Genomic DNA, 9,559 nt, shown 5'->3' on the forward strand with positions numbered 1-9,559 from the left:
AACGTAAGGCAGAACATGGATGTGGTGGCAGCTGCAGAGAAGTAGTTGGGTATACGAGATATGACTTCAAGGTGTGTTGAGTGGTAGTGTCCTGTCCTCTCAGGTCATTAGCCTGGGGTAGTATCAGATAGGGTCAAAGTAGTGGAAGTAGTGGTGGGTTATTAATGAGTGTAGGGTTAGTTGGTAGGGTAATTTTAATTGTGTTTTTTCCCCCCCTGTTTCCCCTTTTTGTATTATGAAGTTGAATGGATTTATACTATAGTTCAGTTTGGCGCAGTAATGCAACATTTTGGATGCCAACCGCCATTAAACTCCACAGAAGAAGTAGTAGTTACCACTGCTAGCGGTCATCAGCTAACCTTCAGCTTGGAAAGCTCTCGCCAGTTCGTACAACGCGTTTCAAACCAGAGCATACCGGACCTATTTTTCTCTCCATATCCCTGGATTCCTACCGCAAACTCTAAACCTTTTCATCTGGACCATCGAAGCTAGCTAACCGCAACCCGGGTTGACTACTCCTGGCTAACGTTTCCGTCCTGGAGCAAGCACCACTTAGCCTAGAGCTAGCCCATGCTATGCCCTTCTCCTGGCGAGGGCTCCTGGGCTACTCCTGAAGCCCACTCCTCGGCTACAATATCCGGACCACTTCTACTGCCGGTATGTGGCACGGAACCCCGCCGATCCTTGACTGGAATACCGAAATAATCTGCCCGAGGATTCCAACAGGCTCCTCAGGCGCGACATCCCCTGAAGGCCCATTCTGCTAACCACGGCATGCTAGCTATCTAGAGTATATTGGACTGTTAGCTGATCCATCGGCGAGTTTCTTGGACCACTATACCCATTTTGTCAATTGGACTTGGACCCCTCTGCTACTTGGAACCCTACTAATTCCACGACTTGTCTATCGACGTCACCGCATGAGGAGACAAAAACAGACTTTCCCCCATCGCGACGTCCCTCTAAGGACCTCCTGCTAACTTGCTAGCCCCGGCCTGCTAACTGCTAGCTTGCTAGCCCTGGCCTGCTAACTGTCTGAATCGCCGTGTCCCCAGCCAGCCCAACCACTCACTGGACCAATACGATTCACTTGGCTGCACATGCCTCTCCTTAATATCAATATGCCTTGTCCATTACTGTCCTGGTTAGTGATTACTGTCTTATTTCACTGTAGAGCCTCTAGCCCTGCTCAATATGCCTTAACCAACCATGTTGTTCCACCTCCTACATATGCGACGACATCACCTGGTTTAAACTTCTCTAGAGACTATATCTCTCTCATCATTACTCAATGCCTAGGTTTACCTCCAATGTACTCTCTTCCTACCATACCCTTGTCTGTACATTATGCCTTGAATCTATGCTATCGTGCCCAGAAACCTGCTCCTTTTACTCTCTGTTCCGAACGTGCTAGACGGCCAGTTCTTATAGCCTTTAGGCGTACTCTTATCCTACTTCTCCTCTGTTCCTCTGGTGATGTAGAGGTTAATCCAAGACCTGCAGTGCCTAGCTCCACTCCTACTCCCCAGGTGCTCTCATTTGTTGACTTCTGTAACCGTAAAAGCCTTGGTTTCATGCATGTTAACATTAGAAGCCTACTCCCTAAGTTTGCTTTATTCACTGCTTTAGCACATTCTGCCAACCCGGATGTCTTAGCTGTGTCTGAATCCTGGCTTAGGAAAACCCCCCAAAACCCTGAAATTTCCATCCCTAACTATAACATTTTCCGCCAAGATAGAACTGCCAAAGGGGGCGGCGTTGCAATCTACTGCAGAGATAGGCTGCAGAATTCTGTCTTACTATCCAGGTCTGTACCAAAACAATTCAAGCTTCTACTTCTAAAAATGCACCTTTCCAGAAACAAGTCTCTCACCGTTGCCGCTTGCTATAGACCACCCTCTGCCCCCAGCTGTGCCCTGGACATCATATGTGAATTGATTTCCCCCCATCTATCTTCTGAGCTCGTGCTGCTAGGTGACCTAAACTGGGACATGCTTAACACCCCGGCCATCCTACAATCTAAGCTTGATGCCCTCAATCTCACACAAATGATCAATGAACCTACCAGGTACAACCCCAAATCTGTAAACACGGGCACCCTCATAGATATCATCCTAACTAACTCGCCCTCCAAATACACCTCTGCTGTTTTCAACCAAGATCTCAGCAATCACTGCCTCATTGCCTGCATCCATAATGGGTCTGCGATCAAACGACCACCCCTCATCACTGTCAAACGCTCCCTAAAACACTTCAGCGAACAGGCCTTTCTAATCGACCTGGCTGGGGTATCCTGGAATGAAATTGACCTCATCCCGTCAGTAGAGGATGCCTGGTTATTCTTTAAAAGTGCCTTCCTCACCATCTTAAATAAGCATGCTCCATTCAAAAAAAATTGAACCAGGAATAGATATAGCCCTTGGTTCACTCCAGACCTGTCTGCCCTTAACCAGCACAAAAACATCCTGTGGCGTTCTGCATTAGCATCGAATAGCCCCCGTGATATGCAACTTTTCAGGGAAGTTAGGAACCAATATACACAGGCAGTTATGAAAGCTAAGGCTAGCTTTTTCAAACAGAAATTTGCATCCTGTAGTACCAACTCAAAAAAGTTCTGGGACACTGTAAAGTCCATGGAGAATAAGAGCTGTCACCACCGATAAATACACAATAATTGAGAATTTCAATAAGCATTTTTCTACGGCTGGCCATGCTTTCCACCTGGCTACCCCTACCCCGGTCAACAGTCCTGCGCTCCCCACAGCAACTCGCCCAAACCTCCCCCACTTCTCCTTCACCCAAATCCAGATAGCTGATGTTCTGAAAGAGCTGAAAAATCTGGAACCCTACAAATCAGCCGGGCTAGACAATCTGGACCCTCTCTTTCTAAAATGATCTGCCGAAATTGTTGCAACCCCTATTACTAGCCTGTTCAACCTCTCTTTCATATGGTCTGAGATTCCCATAGATTGGAAAGCTGACGTGGTCATCCCCCTCTTCAAAGGGGGAGACACTCTTGACCCAAACTGCTACAGACCTATATCTATTCTTCCCTGCCTTTCTAAGGTCTTTAAAAGCCAAGTTAACAAACAGATTACCGACCATTTCGAATCTCACCATACCTTCTCCGCTATGCAATCTGGTTTCAGAGCTGGTCATGGGTGCACCTCAGCCACGCTTAAGGTCCTAAACAATATTATAACCGCCATCGTTAAGAGAAATTACTGTGCAGCCGTATTCATCGACCTGGCCAAGGCTTTCGACTCTGTCAATCACAACATTCTTATTGGCAGACTCAACAGCCTTGGTTTCTCAAATGATTGCCTCGCTTGGTTCACCAACTACTTCTCCGATAGAGTTCATTCAGTATGTCAAATCGGAGGGCCTGTTGTCCGGACCTCTGGCAGTCTCTATGGGGGTGCCACAGGGTTCAATTCTCGGGCCGACTCTCTTCTCTCTTCTCTCTTCTCTTCTTCTCTCTTCTCTTCTCTTCTCCTGATCCACCTCTACGCAGACGACACCATTCTGTATACTTCTGTCCCTTCTTTGGACACTGTGTTAACTAACCTCCAGATGAGCTTCAATGCCATACAACTCTCCTTCCATAGCCTCCAACTGCTCTTAAATGCAAGTAAAACTAAATGCATGCTCTTCAACCGTTCACTGCCCGCACCTGCCCGCCCGTCCAGCATCACTACTCTGGACGGTTCTGACTTAGAATATGTGGACAACTACAAATACCTAGGTGTCTGGTTAGACTGGTAACGCTCCTTCCAGACTCACATTAAACATCTCCAATCCAAAATTAAATCTAGAATCGGCTTCCTATTTCGCAACAAAGCATCCTTCACTCATGCTGCCAAACATACCCTCGTAAAACTGACCATCCTACCGATCCTCGACTTCGGCGATGTCATTTACAAAATAGCCTCCAACACTCTACTCAACAAATTGGATGCAATCTATCACAGTGCCATCCGTTTTGTCACCAAAGCCCCATATACTACCCACCACTGCGACCTGTATGCTCTCGTTGGCTGGCCCTTGCTTCATACTCGTCGCCAAACCCACTGGCTCCAGGTCATCTACAAGTCTCTGCTAGGTAAAGCCCCGCCTTATCTCAGCTCACTGGTCACCATAGCAGCACCCACCCGTAGCACGCGCTCCAGCAGGTATATCTCACTGGTCACCCCCAAAGCCAATTCCTCCTTTGGCCGCCTCTCCTTACAGTTCTCTGCTGCCAATTACTGGAACGAACTGCAAAAATCTCTGAAGCTGGTGACTCATATCTCCCTCACTAGCTTTAAGCACCAGCTGTCAGAGCAACTCACAGATCACTGCACCTGTACATAGCTCATCTGTAAATAGCCCATCCAATCTACCTATTCCCATACTGTATTTATTTATTTATTTATCTTGCTCCTTTGCACCCCAGTATCTCTACTTGCACATTCATCTTCTGCACACCCTACCATTCCAGTTTTTAATTGCTATATTGTAATTACTTCGCCACCATGGCCTATTTATTGCCTTACCTCTCTTGTTCTACCTCATTTGCACATGCTGTTTATAGATTTTTCTACTGTATTATTGATTGTATGTTTGTTTATTCCATGTGTAACTCTGTGTTGTTGTATGTGTCGAACTGCTTTGCTTTATCTTGGCCAGGTCGCAGTTGCAAATGAGAACTTGTTCTCAACTAGCCTACCTGGTTATATAAAGGTGAAATATATATATATTTTTTTAATAGTTCAGGAGAGAGCTTTGTACCTGGAAGGTCCTTTGTATATTTGCTGTACGGCGTTGTTGCTGTTGGTTTATTTCAATGAGCAACCATTTTGTGGCCTTGTTGTCTTGAATAAATGTTTGGGGTGTGGTCGATTGTTCTGAATGGTATGTGTTGAGTTTGACCATCGGTGAGTTTATTCATGTGACAATATTCAAGATATCCATTATGTAAAGCCACTGCAATAATGTCCTCTTTGCTTTCCGCAGGTTTGTTTGGAGAGGCTTTGCTGGTTTGAGGTCCAGGCAGTTTATTGGAAGCCCTCCAATATGTAGACATTTTTTTAAATATTTTTTTATATATATTTATGTACATGCAGTTAACTTTCTTTTCTACCATCAGAAGTACAGTATTGTTTGTCAATGTTAAATGTCATCTTGTGATATTGGTCAGCTGAATCTCTATGAAAGCACTGTATTTCAGAAAGATATCTAGAGGAAGCAACAGATGTAAGAAGTCATTTTGGCGTACTCTTGTTAATGTGTGTTTATCTGTGTCAAACAAGCCAACCAAATCCTCTAAGTTTTAAACTTTGCTTGTTCTTTATATCTGCCACTGTATGGTTTCCTATTTAATGGGCCTAGAATCTGTAATGTTTAAATGTTACATGGGTAATGAAATTGTATATTTTTAAGGTTTTGTCAGGTAGTTGTGCCATTTTAGCTAACCCTAGTCGGCAGGTGTTATTAAATATAGTCATGCCTGCAAAAACACTACAGTGAATACTACAGTAAAGTCTGCAAAAATACTAGTCTATAGTATACTACAGTCACAGCTGCAAAAACACTACAGAGAATATTACAGTAAGTCCGTGACAAGAAGCTGCCATGTGGGGAATCGTAGGTGGCTCGTTTCAGCTAGCTTTATAGGTGCGTTCAGTTCGCTTGAATGTTTACTACATTGCAGAACGGTTTGTACTGAACGACATGTTATCCCCAAAACATTCTTGTAAGTTCTTGAACAGACTTTGAGGTACGTTTGCTCCCGTTTGGTGGGTGTGGCTTGAAGCAATGATTGATGTATTTAAAGTGCAGTGGCCATGCCGACAGCATTCCCGCAACCCCTCCCTGTTTTTCAACTGGCTGTTCAGTACAGCCATTTCAGAAGATTTTATGGCAACAACAAAAATCGCTAGCTATCTATGTATTTGAGATTCAAGTGCTCATTGTGCACATTTTGTTTTCAATAAATATTGGAGACTAATTATAGTTTATCTAAGCCAGGGGTTCCCAAACTTGTTATAGTCCCGCACCCCTTCAACACTTTTTATAGTCCTGTACCCCCTCTAGCACCAGGGTCAGCGCACACTCAAATGTTTTTTGCCATCATTGTAAGCCTGCCACACACATTATACAATGCATTTATTAAACATAAGAATGAGTGTGAGTTTTTGTTACAACCCGGCTCATGGAAAGTGACAAAGAGCTCTTATAGGACCAGAGCACAAATAATATAATCATTTTGCTCTTTATTTAACCATCTTACATATAAAACCTTATTTGTTCATTTAAAATTGTGAATAACTCACCACAGGTTAATGAGAAGGGTGTGCTTGAAAGGATGCACATAACTCTGCAATGTTGGGTTGTATTGGAGAGTCTCAGTTTTAAATCATTTTCCACACAGTCTGTGCCTGTATTTAGTTTTCATGCTAGTGAGGGCCGAGAATCCACTCTCACATAGGTACGTGGTTGCAAAGAGCATCAGTGTCTTAACAGCACGATTTGCAAAGGCAGGATACTCTGAGCGCAGCCCAATCCAGAAATCTGGCAGTGGCTTCTGATTAAATTAAATTTTCACAGAACCGCTTGTTGCAATTTCGATGAGGCCCTCTTGTTCAGATATCGGTAAGTGGACTGGAGGCAGGGCATGAAAGGGATAATGAATCCAGTTGTTTGTGTCATCTCTTTCGGGAAAGTACCTGTGTAATTGCGCACCCAACTCACTCAGGTGCTTCGCTATATCACATTTGACATTGTACGTAAGCTTGAGTTAATTTGCACACAAAAAATCATACAATGATTGGAAGACCTGTGTTGTCCTTGTTAATGCAGACAGAGAAGAGCTCCAACTTCTTAATCATAGCCTCAATTTTGTCCCGCACATTGAATATGGTTGCGGAGAGTCCCTGTAATCCAAGATTCAGATCATTCGGGGGAGTAAAAACATCACCCAGATAGGCCAGTCATGTGAGAAACTCGTCATCATGCAAGCGATCAGACAAGTGAAAATGGTCAGTAAAGAAAACTTTAAGCTCGTCTCTCAATTAAAAAAAACATGTCAATACTTTTCCCCTTGATAACCAGATAACTTCTGTATGTTGTAAAAGCGTTACATGGTCGCTGCCCATATCATTGCATAATGCATAAAATAGACGAGAGTTCAGGGGCATTGCTTTAACAAAGTTAACAATTTTTACTGTTGTGTCCAAAATTATTTGACTAGGCTACCTGTATTTGACATTGTGTTGTTATTTCGCTGAACACTAGATGGTTTAATTTTATTTTTGGCAGTGAAACGAGGCTATTCAGGCGAGAAAAAAACCTCACCCAAATGTATATCCCTGTTGGATAATATAAATGGACTGTTTGAAAATGTGAATACAAAAACTGGGGTACACAAACCCCCTGGGAATACCTGATCTAAGCCAACCCAGTCAGTTTTGCCCCATATTTGCGCATGCGTCGGTTTTGTTGCTAAACAACCAACCCGTCTATAGTGTATTACAGTAATGTCCGCAAAAACACTACAGTGTATTCTACAGTAAAGTCCACAAAAACAATACAGTGACTACTATAGTATATAAATATAGTAACACAACATTATTTAGACCATATTATAAACTGGGTGGTTTGAGCCCTGAATGCTGACTGATTGGCTGAAAGTATATCAGACCGTATACCACGGCTATGAAAAAACATGTATTTTTACTGCTCTAATTATGTTGATAACCAGTCTATAATAGCAATAAGGCACATCGGGTGTTTGTGGTATATGGTCAATATACCACAGCTAAGGGCTGTATCCAGGCACACCGCCTTGCGTCGTGCTAAGAACAGTATGGACCATATACCACACACAGTATATTTTTATGTGGGTTAGCTGTAAATGTGTACCATGTTTGAACCAGGACCACAATGGAAATACATTTGAAATGTTGTTATTCTCGACAAATTTCTAAATGCATTGTACCTACGGTTGTGGTTCTATAGTGTTTTTAAATAATCAAATACAATCAATCAAGGGATACTACAGTGTGGAGTATAGTATTTTACAGTATACTACAAAATTCTATAGTAAGCACTACACGATTGAGCGGGAACCTCAGAGGGAATTCCCGGCATGAGCTCCCCAAGGAAAGCATGTTCAAATCAAAACAGTATCGACAAAGCTAGCAGCTAGAAGTAAAGCTAGCTAGCAGTTCAATCAATCAAAAAATTATAAAGTAAGCACTACATGATCGGGGGATACTATAGTGTGTAGTATAGTATTCTACACAGTATACTACACCATTCTAAAGTAAGCACTACATGATCGGGGGATACTACAGTGTGTAGTATTGTATTCTGAGATACTGGAACCGGCGTGCTTGGCACCGACGATCATACCATGCTCATAGTCGCTTAGGTCAGTCGTTTTACCCATTCTAACGTTCAACAGTTACTGAATGCCTCGATGACTGTCTGCCTGCTTTATATAGCAAGCCACGGCCACCTATCTGTAGGAGCGAACCATTTTCGTGAACAGAGTGGTGTACCTAATAAACTGTATATACAGTGCATTCGGAAAGTATTCAGACCCCTTGACTTTTTTCAATTATGTTTCGTTACAGCCTTATTCTAAAATTGATTAAATAAAACATCAATCTACACACAATTTAATGACAAAGCAAAAACTGGTTTTTAGAAATGTTTGCACATTTATTCAAAATAATAAACAGAAATACCTTATTTACCTAACTATTCAGACCCTTTGCTATGAGACTGGAAATTGAGATCAGGTGGATCCTGCTTCCATTGATCATCCTTGAGATGTTTCTACATCTTGATTGGAGTCCACCTGTGGTAAGTTTAATTGATTGGATGTGATTTGGAAAGGCACACACCTGTTTATATAAGGTCCCACAGTTGACAGTGAATGTCAGAGCAAAAACCATGCCATGAGGTCAAAGGAATTGTCTGTAGAGCTCCGAGACAGGATTGTTTCGAGGCACAGATCTGGGGAAGGGTACCAAAAAATGTCTTCAGCATTGAAGGTCCCCAAGAACACATTGGGCTCCATCATTCCTAAATGGAAGAAGTTTGGAACCACCAAGACTCTACCTAAAGCTGGTCGCCTGGCCAAATTAAGCAATCGGGGGAGAAGGGCCTTGGTCAGAAGGGCCATTGTCACTGTGACAGAGCTCCAGAATTCCTCTCTGGAGATGGGAGAATCTTCAAGAAGGACAACCATTTCATTTTCTCCCAATCTTCTCTGCAGATCCTCTCAAGCTCTGTCAGGATGGATGGGGAGCGTTGCTGCACAGCTATTTTCAGGTCTCCAGAGATGTTCGATCGGGTTCAAGTCTTGGCTCTGGCTGGGCCACTCAAGCACATTCAGAGACTTGTCCTGAAGCTACTCCTGCGTTGTCTTGGCTGTGTGCTTAGGATTGTTGTCCTGTTGGAAGGTGAACGTTCTCCCCAGTCTGAGGTCCTGAGCGCTCTGAAGCAAGTTTTCATCAAGGATCTCTCTGTACTTTGCTCCGTTCATCTTTCCCTCGATCCTGACTAGTCT

The sequence above is a fragment of the Salvelinus alpinus genome, chromosome 17, assembly GCF_045679555.1.
Source record: "Salvelinus alpinus chromosome 17, SLU_Salpinus.1, whole genome shotgun sequence".
Lineage (NCBI taxonomy): Eukaryota > Metazoa > Chordata > Actinopteri > Salmoniformes > Salmonidae > Salvelinus > Salvelinus alpinus.